The sequence below is a fragment of the Engraulis encrasicolus genome, chromosome 7 (assembly GCF_034702125.1).
Source record: "Engraulis encrasicolus isolate BLACKSEA-1 chromosome 7, IST_EnEncr_1.0, whole genome shotgun sequence".
NCBI classification, from domain to species: Eukaryota; Metazoa; Chordata; class Actinopteri; order Clupeiformes; family Engraulidae; genus Engraulis; species Engraulis encrasicolus.
Window position 1 is genome coordinate 10033713 of NC_085863.1, and position 14237 is coordinate 10047949.

Below are 14237 nucleotides of genomic sequence, written 5' to 3' on the forward strand. Positions count from 1 at the left end.
CGTAATGTGCAATATTTCCTCTTCCTATGTTATTGCATAGAAACGACCACCCAAGCATCCTTGTATTATTTCTGCTTAATTACCTTGTAAACAATTGAGTAGTTATATGGAAATAAGATAGAATCAGGGCCGTAAAATGCATTATCACCTATTCCACTCAATTTTATGGAAATTACATATTTTCATGGTCTTAAAATGTCTTATTTCTTATTTCCACTCAATTACTTAGTTATTATAATTTTTAATACAATATAGACTAGCCTACTATGAAGTGATTCAAGTACACAGACAAACACATTGTGTGCAAAACTTTATTTATTTTTCCAATCAGTTATGAGATTCATGTTCACTGATGTGAGGTTGTCAATCTGCCACCATCCAGAGGAAGTCCTGTGAACACAAACAAACAAACAGAGAAGTCAACTGCAAGACCGGTTTCACCACGTTTATTTTTTTAAGTTATCAATTCACCATCGCTAAATTTGCTTCTGAAATGCAGTACCATGTTAAATGCACGTTGTAAATCTTCCTCAGGCTGACATCGTAGCTGATTTACAAAGGCAAACTCTAGCTAGCACCTAGCTTCAGTCATTGAAAACATGGTGGGCAGAGCTAGCTAGTGGTTTCCATTGTAAAGGTACTTCTGTATGCCGTTTCATTTCCAGAACAAACATAAACCTAACACTAACTCATAAAACATGTTTGCATAAGGCTAAAGTAATTCGACGATTGAAGGTGGATGAAATCAACATCAAGACCATTTTAGCTCACCTTGAAAGTTACCCTGGTTGCTGCCTGCGTGCGAAAGCACTGTGTGGTGCGTCTCAAACCCCACCCTTGTGTGTCAGGGTACTCAATTGAACAACGTCAGCGTCTCTGAGCCATACTGCAAGCAGAGCGGGCAGCGTACAACTCACTGACGTGTATAGTATAACTGGACTGCGGAGTTCGATAGAACTCCATTCAACGGTTTTGAAGCAACCGCGGCTGATTTACTTCCGCCCCAAAAATGCGGAAATATAATAATCACCTTGACAACGTTGAGCTACATTGCTGATAGGTTGACATCGCCGGCCAATCCACAAACAGCCACTTCAAGACATGTCCCGCCCCTCCCACCCGAATATGACATGGCGTCCCCAGCAGAAATATTGAACCCACTTTTCAGCTGTGGAACTGGTCGACACAGAAACCCTTGATTGTCATAAAAACAGCAACACAAGTTCAAATGGAACTGGTGATCGGTAAGTATGGCAAATATACCATGCTATTAATAAAATGATACTTTGGGTTAACGAAACCTTGAAGAGCTTGTTATGATGACCATAATAATTTTAGCTTAGCATCTAACGTGAGCCAGCCGAGTGGCGAAAGACCTAGCTTACTATAAGTTACTTCACCACGTTGTAATGTAGCCGCAATTAAAGATAAATGGGAAGTTAGGCTACAAACAGAGCTGTACACAGAACATGCAGATGTGTCTTTGGGGTCGGCGTACCGTTTGGCAAAACATAATCCATGTCAGCAATACTCAGTATCAACATTGCTTTTGTATGAGAGCTCAGAATGCTCCAATTTTCATGTTGTACATCTGCGTAAAATATTGTTTGGTTTGTGTCTGCCACACCAAGTTAATCCTCTACGGACATTTGTAAATAACTTTGAATGTTTGGGCATCAAATGACATGCAAAACCTTTCCGTTTGACAGACAAACCATGGACGCTGAAGAAAGGCTCCTCGACGCCAAGCTGTCATCCGGAAGATTGAAGATGAAGATTGCCGTGTCGAGCAGTCATCATGACCATTTTTTTGCTGATCCCCCCCAGTTTTTGAAAAGATTCAGAATACAAAATCACTCTTAGAAGTAGACGGTATGGTAAACAAACCAAAGTTAACACCTTTCAGTTAGTAAAACATAGCTGGCCTACAGTAGGCTATGACTAAACATCTGGGTGTTTTGTATGCTTGACATAAAGATTAAAATGAAATATTCACCCTTATGTTCAGCTTTTTAAACTTGCAAATCATGGAGTGGACATTCTTCCCCAAGCTTGTAAGAAATGCATTACTTCAATCACACAGTGTCTCCCAACTTCTTTTTTGTCTCATGTACCCCCTAAGCATTTTTGTCATACCATGAGTACCCCCTCCCTCATGCTCTAGTCTACTGTATATCTTCCTCTATCCCAGTGGTTCCCAACCTTTTTCTTCAGGGACCCATATTTTTACCATTGTAAGCTTTGGTGACCCAATCATGCCAGCGCCCACGCGAGAGGGAGTCCCAGGCGAGAGGGAGGCAAACTCATTAGAAAATTGTATTCCTCAATTTGTCTTCAGTCAAATATAGAATGACTGTTTAATGTGTCGCTTACATTTTGTTGCCTCTATGCATATATCAGTTTAAAAGCTTTACTTTGTCATATATTCAACATGGGCTATATGGTATTAAAACGAAACCCCTTAAAATCAAGAGGGCTTCGCGACCCACTGTGGATCTTTGGCGACCCATAAGTTGGGTCCCGACCCATAGGTTAGGAACCACTGCTCTATCCCAATATGATTATGCTCCATACATTTCTTTTTATTGATACCTGCCAATGCATGTACCACCTGCATTGTGTTCACGTACCCCTAGTGGTACATGTACCCCTGGTTGGGAAACACCGATCTAAACAGTTGTTACAATAGTGTGTTAACCAATATTACAAATTAAACAAAATGTGCGGGCTGCTGTATATAAGCATTTATTAACTGTGTTTCATAATTGCAATGGTTTTTGAAGCTGGTTCTGCATATCGGATCCTCTGTGGTGGTAGGATGCAGGCAGTAGCGTACTGTGCACATCTTCAGCTGTAACGATAAATACAAATCTATTTTTAAAAAATAATTAATGTAACATTAACATAATTGAAGCATATCACTGGTATATATAGAGTAACTATAACATTTCAGTGTCTACAAATGTCTACATTTGTTTAAAAAGGAAAAACCCATGAACATCCTTCTCAAAAAAGTTTTGGGTGCAGGACTAACAAAGTCAAATGACAACTGAAAATTAAGTCTGCTCACCAAGCTCCTGTTTTACTTATTTAATGTGATGAGCTTGAAGTGCAGACTTCATTTTCAGTTTTCAAATGTCTTTATTGTCCCATTACATCTGCAGAAATATGGGGGTGTACACTCACTTGTGTAATACACTATAGATGTAAACAGAGACGTTGTCCAAGTCCTTGGTCATGTGATACCTGCTGCAGTGTACTCCACGTCTTCAGACCGCTCCGCTGTAAATAAAATAATGGCATATGAAGTGTGATGAGAATACGTCACCGTTTGATACACCAACAACTTACGTTCATGGGAAGAAAACACAATAGATAAGGAGATGGGCTGCTCATGTTTCAAAGCATGCTGCCTAATCAGTGAAAATCATGGGGTGGTAGTTTCATGGTGTGGGCATGCATATCTGTCAATAGAATTGGTACCCTTGTAATTATTGAAGATAGTGGCTACTGACAAAATGCTAAGAGTTTACTACGCTTGATGTATACTTTTATCCAGTCCAATTACTTTTTGTCCCTTCAAATTGGGAGGCACATGTAAAAATAAGTGATAAGCTTTGGATGAAAGCATTGGCTGAGTGTAGTGTAATGTTACATACCGGGTACTATATAGTATCATAGATGGCAGCAGGCTGGTCGGGTCCTCAGTTGTGCACTGGCAACAGTGGCTGGTCCTTGTCCGTGTCTCTATGGGGCCTCTTCTCAGGTCGGAGTGACAATCCTTGATGATGTTGACTATGGTGAGACCTGCTGGCGTGTAGCCTACTGTACATTTTCAGACATCTGTAAAGAAAATGATGACAAACGAAGGGTGATGAGAACAACATATATTTCATTACTCACAAGCAGGTAATTGGAGTGCTTCTGGGTCTTCACCTTTTTTCCTTGGTGCTCATCAGTGTAGAGGCTCTCAAACTTGGTCCAGGAAGACAGATGCTGAGGCACTCAAGGTTGCAATTCTTTTAAAAAAAACTTTTTTATTTGGCTACAATGCCTACGCGTTTCGGCCCTTATGGCCTTCTTCAGGGCGTATCAAGGATACAAGCTTGATACGCCCTGAAGAAGGCCATAAGGGCCGAAACGCGTAGGCATTGTAGCCAAATAAAAAAGTAAAAAAATTGCAACCTTGAGTGCCTCAGCATCTGTCTTCCTGGACTATATTTCATTACTATTTTATTACTAATATATAAACACATGCAGAGTAAGCAGATGATGGTGTTAGCTTTACATTGGAAGGTCTCTGGTCTTAACTCAGGAGCATACTTTAAGGATTTGAAACTTTACTTACCTGACAGTGAGTCCTGGCTCTGTTTTCCAGGTGAAGTGTGGTTTGTTGTTTGCCTACAGAATGAAACCATGTCACATGAGGATGGGGAAATGTTTACTACACAATGCACTCGTCAGTAGGCCTACAATTAAACATTAATGACACAATTTGCATTACACTATGCACTCGTCACTCAGTACAGTCAACATTAATGACGCAATTTGCATACTGAAAACGAACGTACCAATGACCATCATTTCATCACCAACTAGCAATTTGGCAACACAGAAACAAACAATATTTAACAGTTGACGGAGGAACACAGCTAGACTACGTTGCTTTTCCGATGTGGCCACTGGCCAGCATAGTGCCAGAATGGTAGTGAAATGTTTACTCATCTTGATGTAAGGACTTGGCTACGGTACGGAAGGAGGGAATTACACCTGACGCACGCCAAACAGACACATTTTGCTTTCAAAAGCAATGGCATTCAAATTATAATTAAGTTACTTGACAAGCCGACAGATCATCAAACACTGAAAGATCAGCATGCTGTCTTGGGCTAATAACAAGCTAGCATTGTCGTACGTGTTTGTTTAACAAAGCTCAGTCATTTTGGTCAATCAGCCACGTATATACATGTTTTTATTTTACTTACCAAAACTGCAGAGGTCCTTACAGAGTACGGAGAAGTACATCCAAAAGTACAACAACGCATATTTGTGGGGAAAGTGTACCAAAATTAAATAACCCATCGCAGTAATGAAGCTGTTGAAAGCAGAGCTGGTTGAAAGTAATGCAGCAGGGAGGGAGGGGGCTTCCCCTGGAGACGCCGCGAGACTCGCCCTTCTCCTTGACAACGGCCTGCCTGTCAATCAAAACAATAATTCTAAAGAATGGCAACTGCCAATCAACCCAAATAGCCATGCTCATTGGTCATTTAAACTATTTTAATAGCTTTCTTAAATAAAGGGTCAGCCCGAAAAAAATATCTGGGTTGTTTGGGAGGGAGGGGAGACTACCGTTTTAACGAAACAGGGCCGACTCGGCAAGAATTGCCTAGGAACTATATGGCTTCAAGTCCACCATAGAGATCAATGGAAAAAGGCGCTCTACTTCCTTCTTCCGCCCAAAAATCGTCCCATGTCCCGCCCCCAGCCGTTGCTTCACAACACATCGAACATCCGCAGTCCAGTTATACTATACACGTCAGTGGTACAACTAGAACGAGTGTGCTTGAAGTACAGAAGTATACTAATTGAGACGCTTCTGTTCTGCAGTAACCAAACTTTCGTTGCCTAGCAACAACAGGACTCGCCGCCACCGCGAGCTAGTTCAACTTCAGTGCAGCAGAGCCAGGCAAGGTAAGCTTCCCGACAACGAACTTTTAATGTAGTTCTAGCTTTAACCTGCTTTCATTTTGTCTCTGAGCATTGAAGGATTTTAACTGTATACACTGCAAACACGTCTTATCAGCCGTGTTTGTGCTGAAATGGCATAGCCTACAGAGGTACATGGAAACCACTAGTTCTAGCTCTGCCCACCATGTTTTCAATGACTGAAGCTAGGTGCTAGCTAGAGTTTGCCTTTGTAAATCAGCTACGATGTCAGCCTGAGGAAGATTTACAACGTGCATTTAACATGGTACTGCATTTCAGAAGCAAATTTAGCGATGGTGAATTGATAACATAAAAAAAATAAACGTGGTGAAACCGGTCTTGCAGTTGACTTCTCTGTTTGTTTGTTTGTGTTCACAGGACTTCCTCTGGATGGTGGCAGATTGACAACCTCACATCAGTGAACATGAATCTCATAACTGATTGGAAAAATAAATAAAGTTTTGCACACAATGTGTTTGTCTGTGTACTTGAATCACTTCATAGTAGGCTAGTCTATATTGTATTAAAAATGATAATAACTAAGTAATTGAGTGGAAATAAGAAATAAGACATTTTAAGACCATGAAAATATGTAATTTCCATAAAATTGAGTGGAATAGGTGATAATGCATTTTACGGCCCTGATTCTATCTTATTTCCATATAACTACTCAATTGTTTACAAGGTAATTAAGCAGAAATAATACAAGGATGCTTGGGTGGTCGTTTCTATGCAATAACATAGGAAGAGGAAATATTGCACATTATGGCCCTGATGTAGCCTAATTAGTATGAAACTACTTCGGCTGATACCGTTTAGTTACTGGCATACCTACCACCTAACTACTATGATGACACAGTAGCTGTTTCCATTAGCCTACTATTAACTAGAAACTACAGCATAATTGCACTGGAAACTGTATGGTTATTTTTGCTGTTATTAATGAGAAATTATAGTGTAATTGCACTGGAAACCACATGGTTATTTTGCTGTTATTACTAATAACAAGCAGTTATTACCATAAAATTAGACTGAAATTACTGAGAAATTAGTATGAAATTAACACCTTATTAGCGATCCGTAAAGTAAAGTGTTACCCATTCATCTTTGATCAAATCTTTCCTGCCTCACACCTGCATTACTGAGGCTTGTTGTAGCAAAGGGCAGTAGAGTTGCCCTGCTGGTACTTGAACCCAGACCCTCCTGGGGCACCATACTGAGGCTCCGACCACTACACCAAAGAGCCAGGCTTGTTGGTGTGATAGTCAGAGCTCACCCACAATCATAGTGATGGCACATGCCTTCTCCTTCGGGAAGCGGACCTGTACCCTTCAAACACTATTTTTGTACCTCACGAGAGACTTTTTATATCTGAAAGTTTAATGTGAAATAATCCATTTTTTTGTATGTATGCTACTAGACACCTACATTTCCTTCGTGATTAATAAATGTTACTCTACTCTACTCTCTACTCTACCCCTCACCATTCTTCTATCATTCCAGGATAGCCCACAATCCATGCTGCAGTCCCTTGTTCCAGGGCTCTCCATCCTGGCGTCCTTCATATGGCTAGCACAGCTGCGTGCACCTCCAATGACCTCATGCCAGGTCATCCCACTGACGCCATTCGCAACAAAGGGGAATAGAGTTGCCCCGCCCCCGGGACTCGAACCCGGACCTTCTGGTGTACCATTCTGGGGGGCTCTCTGACTGCTACATCCAAGGCTCATTGGCGTGACAGACAGGCAGAGCGCCACCACAACCCTAGTGATGGCCACTCCATCACACTGGTGCACAAGAATTCTCTTCAACTCTGAAAGGCGCAGAACCCTTATGCCTATATGGAAGCATAAGCGTACAAGGATACAAGGGGTTTTATTTGTCACATTGTCTCCTTGCAAATGTGCTCTCCAGTGCAGAGGCAGGGGCGAAATAGCCTGGTCCTGACCATCCCATAATACTACCATTTCCATTTCGTATTCATGGTCTGGACTTTGTTTGATCTGACGCGATTGCAGGAAGCAGGAAGGACATTTTCGGAAAAATCAGGATTTAACTTATAAGTTGTTGAACAAAAATGTCTGACGTCTATCTATGGCGATGTAGGACCGTTTAACAGACATGTCTGACAGAACATCCTACCGTAGGATAAAATTACAATGTAGAACCGTTTGTCAGAACACCGGCGAATATCCTACCGGTCAACATCGCTCCACAGAAGACAGGTACCAGACGTAGTGCGGAGCCAAGTGTCTTGGCGGAAGTACGTAGGATGGCGCGCGAGGCTAGGGTCGAAAAGACAAATGCCCTGTTCCAATCTCTGTACTTACCGCCATTTCCGCTCTGTGTTTGGGTTCCATCTCTAATCGTGGCGGTGAAATGTACTGTCAACTAGGGATAAACCGATACACATTTTTTCACTTCTGATCCGATTCCGATATCTAAATTCTGCCGATACAGATACTACTCCGATCCAATCCCAAAACCATATGCATGGATTTCAACTTGAGGTAGGCCCAAGTAGACTATTTGGTCAGAAAAGGGAGTCAGAAGAACAAGAAACCAATTAATAAGTAAGTACAAGTAAATAATGAATAAGTAAGAACAAGTAAATAATGAAGAATCCCATCCTGAAAACTAATATGCAAGTGTTATGATTTCAAATTAACATTACACCTGGCTCAATGTCAGTATCAGGAAAATTCCGATACTTTGGGAAAATTCCGATCCGATCTCTGAATTATGTTGATATCTGAACCCGATACCGATACACCAATACCGATATCCCATCCCAACTGTCAACTACCCGGATAAGGGCCAAAACATACCAAGGCGGAACGGAACGGTCGCTGGATGAACGCGGTCTTTCTGCTTAGTTTCGGCCGGCATGTTTTTCTCTGCCTTTCACACTGACAGCGTCGGCGTGCGCGGCCAGTCCTGTTCAAAACCCTCCCCACAGCCAAAGCTAGCATGCTACTTTGCCATTCATTTGAATGAGACACCGCCGGTCGCCGGCGTGAAAAATACGCTCGAGTTCTATTTTCCAAATGCAGCGCGGCGCGGAGCCGGCTCCCGTGCCGCTGACGCTCGACTACCGCCGGATGGTGTGTAAGGACAGATATGTTTCAATGTATTTTCACCGACGCTGGTAAAAAACGCAGCCGTTCCGCGACGCTTTACCGCCCTGGTGTGTAAGACCCCTAAGGCCCTCAAAACGAACATTTTTTGAAGTGGGGAGTTACTGTAGACTTTTTGCACTCAACGAGCGCCATGTTGGTTATGTAGTTGCATGTTAGATCTGTCAAACTGCTGACTCTCCATCTCTGTAATAAACTTGATTCCGAAGACAATGGCCATGTCGATAAGAGACAGAGGTAACTAAAAAACAAATGTGAACATAACTGTAACCGGCAGCCTGTTGGCTGCTCGTGGCCACCGTAGTTGCCCCTCTGGTTGACACACCCCCTAGGTAGCAGGTTTGTTGCTTTCCACTAATTGGCAGTTCATTCATAAAAGTGCTCTGACCGGCAGGTCAGGCACAAGCCCTGTCTCATCACTTTGCTGCTCCGGTCCTCGCTGCATTAAATGGAAGTGCATCACTTCTGCAGCTACCTAAATCACCTCCGGATAGATGGGAACTATCGGAGGGTTGGTGTTTAGTCTTGAGGCCACTGAGAGCATGCATAAGTGTAGGGTTGTCCGCTGCCTCGGTCCTCGCTGCATTGAACGGGAGGTATGTGTCATGTTTTATGTTTATATCGGTACACTAGTTGTTGTGTAACTATTTATCTGTAGCCAAATCTCACAGAAGTTGTTTTAAAACAGGGTAGCCTCCGCAGCGCACCCAAACGCTTCCATGTAGGCTACGGAAGGTTTGGCCTAGAGGACCCGAGAGCAGTGCCATTGAGTTTTTAAACGTGCATGGTAACTAAACTCTTCTTTTTATTTCAACCTGTGTTGACTGGTATGTTAAGGCAGCCAGTACCGGTAAACGTTTCAACTGTCTGACTGGTTTCTGGCTAGTGCCCTATTAATTGTTCAACTGTGTTTTATAGTGCGAGTAGGCAGTCACTGATGGCTGGAGATGCCAGATGTCGTGGTTTGTGCTAGCCTGAATCAACACGAAGGTAAATCACAATGTAGCCTATATCTTGAATGTGTAAATAGTGATTTTAACATTGTGTGAGCATTGAAAAAAACATGTGAACATGCAGCTAATTGGGATTTTGTTCCCGCAACCGGCAGCCTGTTGGCTGCTCGTGGCCACCGGCATGCTACCTGGGGGTGTGTCAACAAGAGGTAAGCTATGGTGGCTGCAGGAGGACAATTGACAACAGTACTCGGGTTACATTAAACCCCTCACTTTTGTATCTGCGTCCCGCCGATAGACTTGTGTTTCTAAACACCAAGCCTCAGTTTTCATCAAAAGTGGGAGCACTCACACCAGCAGGCACACTGCACCCAATCACAGCACACACACTCACAGGCATGCACACCGTGTCTTCCGTGATGAACTGAATATTGGCGCTTGGTAAACTCTGATGACACGCAGCGACACACAAGTATATCAGACAGAACGTGATTTGGACCGGCACTTCACCCTCAAATTTTGCCGTTACGTGAGGGCAGAAAGTGCACTGCATCTCAGTACACAGTAGCCTCGCGAGCCATCCTACGTACTTCCGCCAAAGGATTGGCTTCACTACGGTAGTATGGCCGTGCTTCTCTGTGGAGTGCCTGGAGCAGTAGGATTTTGATCACAACGCCCCCCGCAGAAAACAGCCAATAAGCGAATATGCGCCCCACGTGGGGCCGAAAGGGGGAGGACGCTCGTGACAATGACGTACAATATCTGCGCCAGAGCCATTGGTCTGCGCTACGTTGTTGTTGAGTAACTGCCTGCGATTGTGTGAGAGGTGTCCAATAATTTCAAACCATAACTGAGTGCAAACGTCCTGCTCCTACAATCGCTTCAGAGCAAACAAATGCAAGACCATAAATACGAAATTAAATGGTAGTATTATGGGATGGTCAGGACTAGACTAAGTACACAGTGCACAGTGCGGAGAATGGAACAGGGCAAAAGACTCTGGTCTATGATGCTTTATTCTGCCTAATGAAAGAGTGTCTGTCTGTCTGTCTGTCTGTGTGCGTGCGCACTTATGTTGTGCTGTGACTCACCCCATAACAAAGTGGTTTGAGTTGTTGACTTGCTTTGATGTGGTGTTTAAATAATGTATTCCGTAGAAATGTCAATGCAGACCATGTCCTCAGTCCCTCCGTCTCTATCTGTCCCTTCACAGCATGCACTGTGACTTGTGATTTTGTATTTGTCAGAAAAATGACTTGAGGCCGCTTGTGACATCTGACAGGGAAGGAGGGAAAAAAAACCTCAGAATTTGTTGTGGTAGCTGAGCATGACTCACAGTAAAAGAACTAACGTAAATATAGAAGTAGGGGAAGAAAGAAATCACCGGAGCATCTTTAGATGTGGAAAACAACTTGTTTTATTGGGCAAGCGCCAAGACTAACATTTCGACGTTCACGCGTCTTCTTCAAGACGTGTGAACGTCGAAACGTTAGTCTTACCGCTTGCCCAATAAAACAAGTTATTTTCCACATCTGAAGATGCTCCGGTGATTCCTTTCTTCCCCTGCATTTACCAAGTCCTTTCCCGAGATGCACCAGATTGTGAAGTGCAGGAGCGCGGAGGATATCTCTCTTTGCTATAAATATAGAAGTCATTCCATCAAAAGGGGCAATGGTGGTGGCCCAGTTGCTAGAGGAGCCTGTTCGGGAACCAGAAGGTTGCAGGTTTGAGCCCCGCTCTTTCTCACCTCCATCGATGTGTCCTTGTTACTTCACCCTAAATTGTTCCTGGTGGCAGGGTGGTAACCACAGGCACAGCCAGCAGTGTGTGAATGAGTTCATGTGAGGCATATGTTAAAGGACCAGTTCAGTCAATTTCAGTATGCTGTTGTATTGCTCATGCTACCCTTGACTTGTCAGTACCCGGTGATGCCACATTTTTCGGCTAAGCCCTTTCCGAGATATGAGCTATTCTAATGGGGGCAGCGTTTGTTTACATTTTTTTAAAAATTAACATAGGCCTACTCCAAATATTTTCCCAAAAGGTAGCACTGTTTGCTAGTTGTCTGCTGATGTTGTATAACCTTTCTGATGTTTTTGGGAACAAATAAAAATGTTTTTTGGAAATGTAAACAAAGCGCTGCCCCCATTACAATGACCAAAATCTCGGAAAAGCCTGAAGAAGAAGAAGAAGAAAAAAAACTCAGGTACTGACAAGTCAAGGGTCATGTGAGCATTACAAATGCATGTTGAAATTGACTGAACTGGTCCTTTAAGCCTTTTGAGTGCTCAAAGGAGTGGAAAAGCGCTATATAAATGCAGTCCATTTACCATAATTAGGGGTACATCTCAAGTCCATGTGCTGTCTTTGTCAATTTCACTAGCTACTAGCTTCAACCAATGATCTTTTATATCAGCACACATTTGTCTTTTATATGATCAAAACATCAGCACATTACATTATTTTCCTCTGCAAAAATGCATTTATAATTCTGGAATTTGACGTTTTTATGCTGTCTGATTTACCAAATGTTGTTTACCAAAACCACACTTTTTTGTATAAAATATTTACAAATGATAAATGTGACGTAATGTGACCAACATCATGTGATGTCATATCCTCTTTAGCCTACTTGTCCGGAAATGTGAAGACCTTGTGGTAAGTTTTCAGTTACTCTCTTCAATATTTTCGACAATGCTGTTGTATAGTCCTAGAGAGGGTTAATTGTCTGTCAATTGCATTGTCAACATATTCAGAACCCGATTTGGAAATGATTACAGCTTATTAACTCATTGGCTGCCAGCCATTTTCATAAAAGAGTAACCCACAGTGCCAGAGATTTTTCAGCATTTTGGGTGTTTTTTGGAGGCTCACAGAAAATTGAGTTCTGTGTCTATGTCAACACCATACCTATCAAAACACAGATTAGACGCTCATCTGTCATCAGAAAAAAAACGGTGTCTCTCTACCCCTTTCCGTTCTTTCATAATCATCTGTTGAAAATAAGTGGAATTCGCCAAAATGCTGCTTTCTAGCCAAAAAGCTGAGAAAACGCCATTTGAAGTTGACCTATGATTGCAAGTGTTTTTGCTCATAATGACACCGTCCTAACAACTCCAAACCTATCAGATGCTATTACAGAGTCTCCTGTCATCTGTAGCCAGAACAAAAGATTGTTTGTATGGTCTTTTCAACCTAATAATGTACTGAAATATAACGGGGTGGGCTTGAAAACAAAAGTGTTTTGGTTTGTTGCTGGCGCGCACAATGGATCATGACTGCAGGTGCATGTAACTCATGTGAAATACTAACTCACAGAAATACTGTCTCTAAATATAGTCCCTCTGTTTAGCCTGTAGTCCTCTAGTTACAAATCACAGCTGATTTGTTTCCTCCTGTACCAAACTGGGAGGCTGGCAGGCAGGCAGCACAACTTAGCTTACTGCTGCTTCAGTTATTTGGCAGAGCGGACAATTTGCAGATTGATGATTACTGTCATCATGTTTCTGCTATAGTGATCTTGTCATATATTGTTCAATGAATTTTCTTTTGATAAAGTACTGATCACATATCCAACATTTCACAAGCCGATTTGAGTGGGGAAGGCTAGCTGGTCTGAGGCTAAGTGCAATGCTTTCTCATGTGAGCTGAATGTATCTGACACAATCAGACACAAAGGCTAGCCTTCTCTGTTCCAAGAATCTGCAACCCCCCTGTCTTTTTGATGATACAGTAAGCTGATCATACTATACAGATCCATAACTGCAACTGTAGAATGAGTAAAAATAGTTGACTTACCAAGGCTCCTTGATTTAGGCTTAGTTGTAAGTTGTTAGCGATTTCGTGCTAGCTAGCTAGCGTAGCAAACAATAGCCAAACATTCCCAACTGAGGTGACCACTATCCTGTGCATTTTCCTGTTAGATGATCTTTTGCACGCATCATCCTGATGTTGTGTAGGCTGATCACATTATCCAAAATGAAACAGTTGCCACACAGATCATCTCTGGTTGAACATGGTGTATTTTTGGGCAAGCTAGTTACAATGCCTACTAGCTAGATGGCAACAGGGGGGTGTATTTTGGTCATGAGAGGAAGTTTTTTTGTAAGGCTCTGACACTAAAATCAGTAGAATACCTGTGTTAAAAAAATCAGAGGGCAAGAAAGTAGACTACTGTCACAGGTGCTTTACTTTCAAAAATTATTTTGCTATGCTGCTTTTGAGATTATAATAGTAAAAAGGGATGTTTTTGTCTTGACATTTCCTCTTGATGTGAGCTAATGCCCTGTCCTGACTGTTCCTTAGGACACTTCTGCCACCTACAGGAACAGTTAGAACATGACTAGAGGCGTGAAATTAATACACAACATAGGTCAGACCGTCCTCAAGGCGTGGCTGTAAAAAAACGCAATTATCGGCGAACGACGTCGAAGGCAGGGGG

General features: G+C 42.4%; 3 long non-coding RNA genes across 4 annotated transcripts; 1 reads left to right on the forward strand and 2 right to left on the reverse strand.

Annotated features, from left to right (window-relative positions):
- Positions 1–297: 297 nt before the first annotated feature.
- On the reverse strand, positions 298–852 carry LOC134451955 (uncharacterized). The gene is made up of 2 exons (XR_010035318.1): positions 772–852; positions 298–390 (listed from the first exon to the last, which is right to left on the reverse strand). It is a non-coding gene; the product is annotated as an uncharacterized LOC134451955 (long non-coding RNA).
- Positions 853–1109: 257 nt separating this feature from the next.
- LOC134452445 (uncharacterized) lies at positions 1110–2080 on the forward strand. Its single transcript, XR_010035457.1, has 2 exons — positions 1110–1244; positions 1710–2080. It is a non-coding gene; the product is annotated as an uncharacterized LOC134452445 (long non-coding RNA).
- Positions 2081–2729: 649 nt separating this feature from the next.
- On the reverse strand, positions 2730–5541 carry LOC134452443 (uncharacterized). 2 transcript variants are annotated; one of them, XR_010035456.1, is made up of 5 exons: positions 4986–5541; positions 4349–4401; positions 3660–3843; positions 3187–3282; positions 2730–2851 (listed from the first exon to the last, which is right to left on the reverse strand). It is a non-coding gene; the product is annotated as an uncharacterized LOC134452443 (long non-coding RNA). The 2 variants fall into 2 exon arrangements; XR_010035455.1 differs by having other exon boundaries at positions 4349–5541.
- Between the last annotated feature and the right edge of the window lie 8696 nt (positions 5542–14237).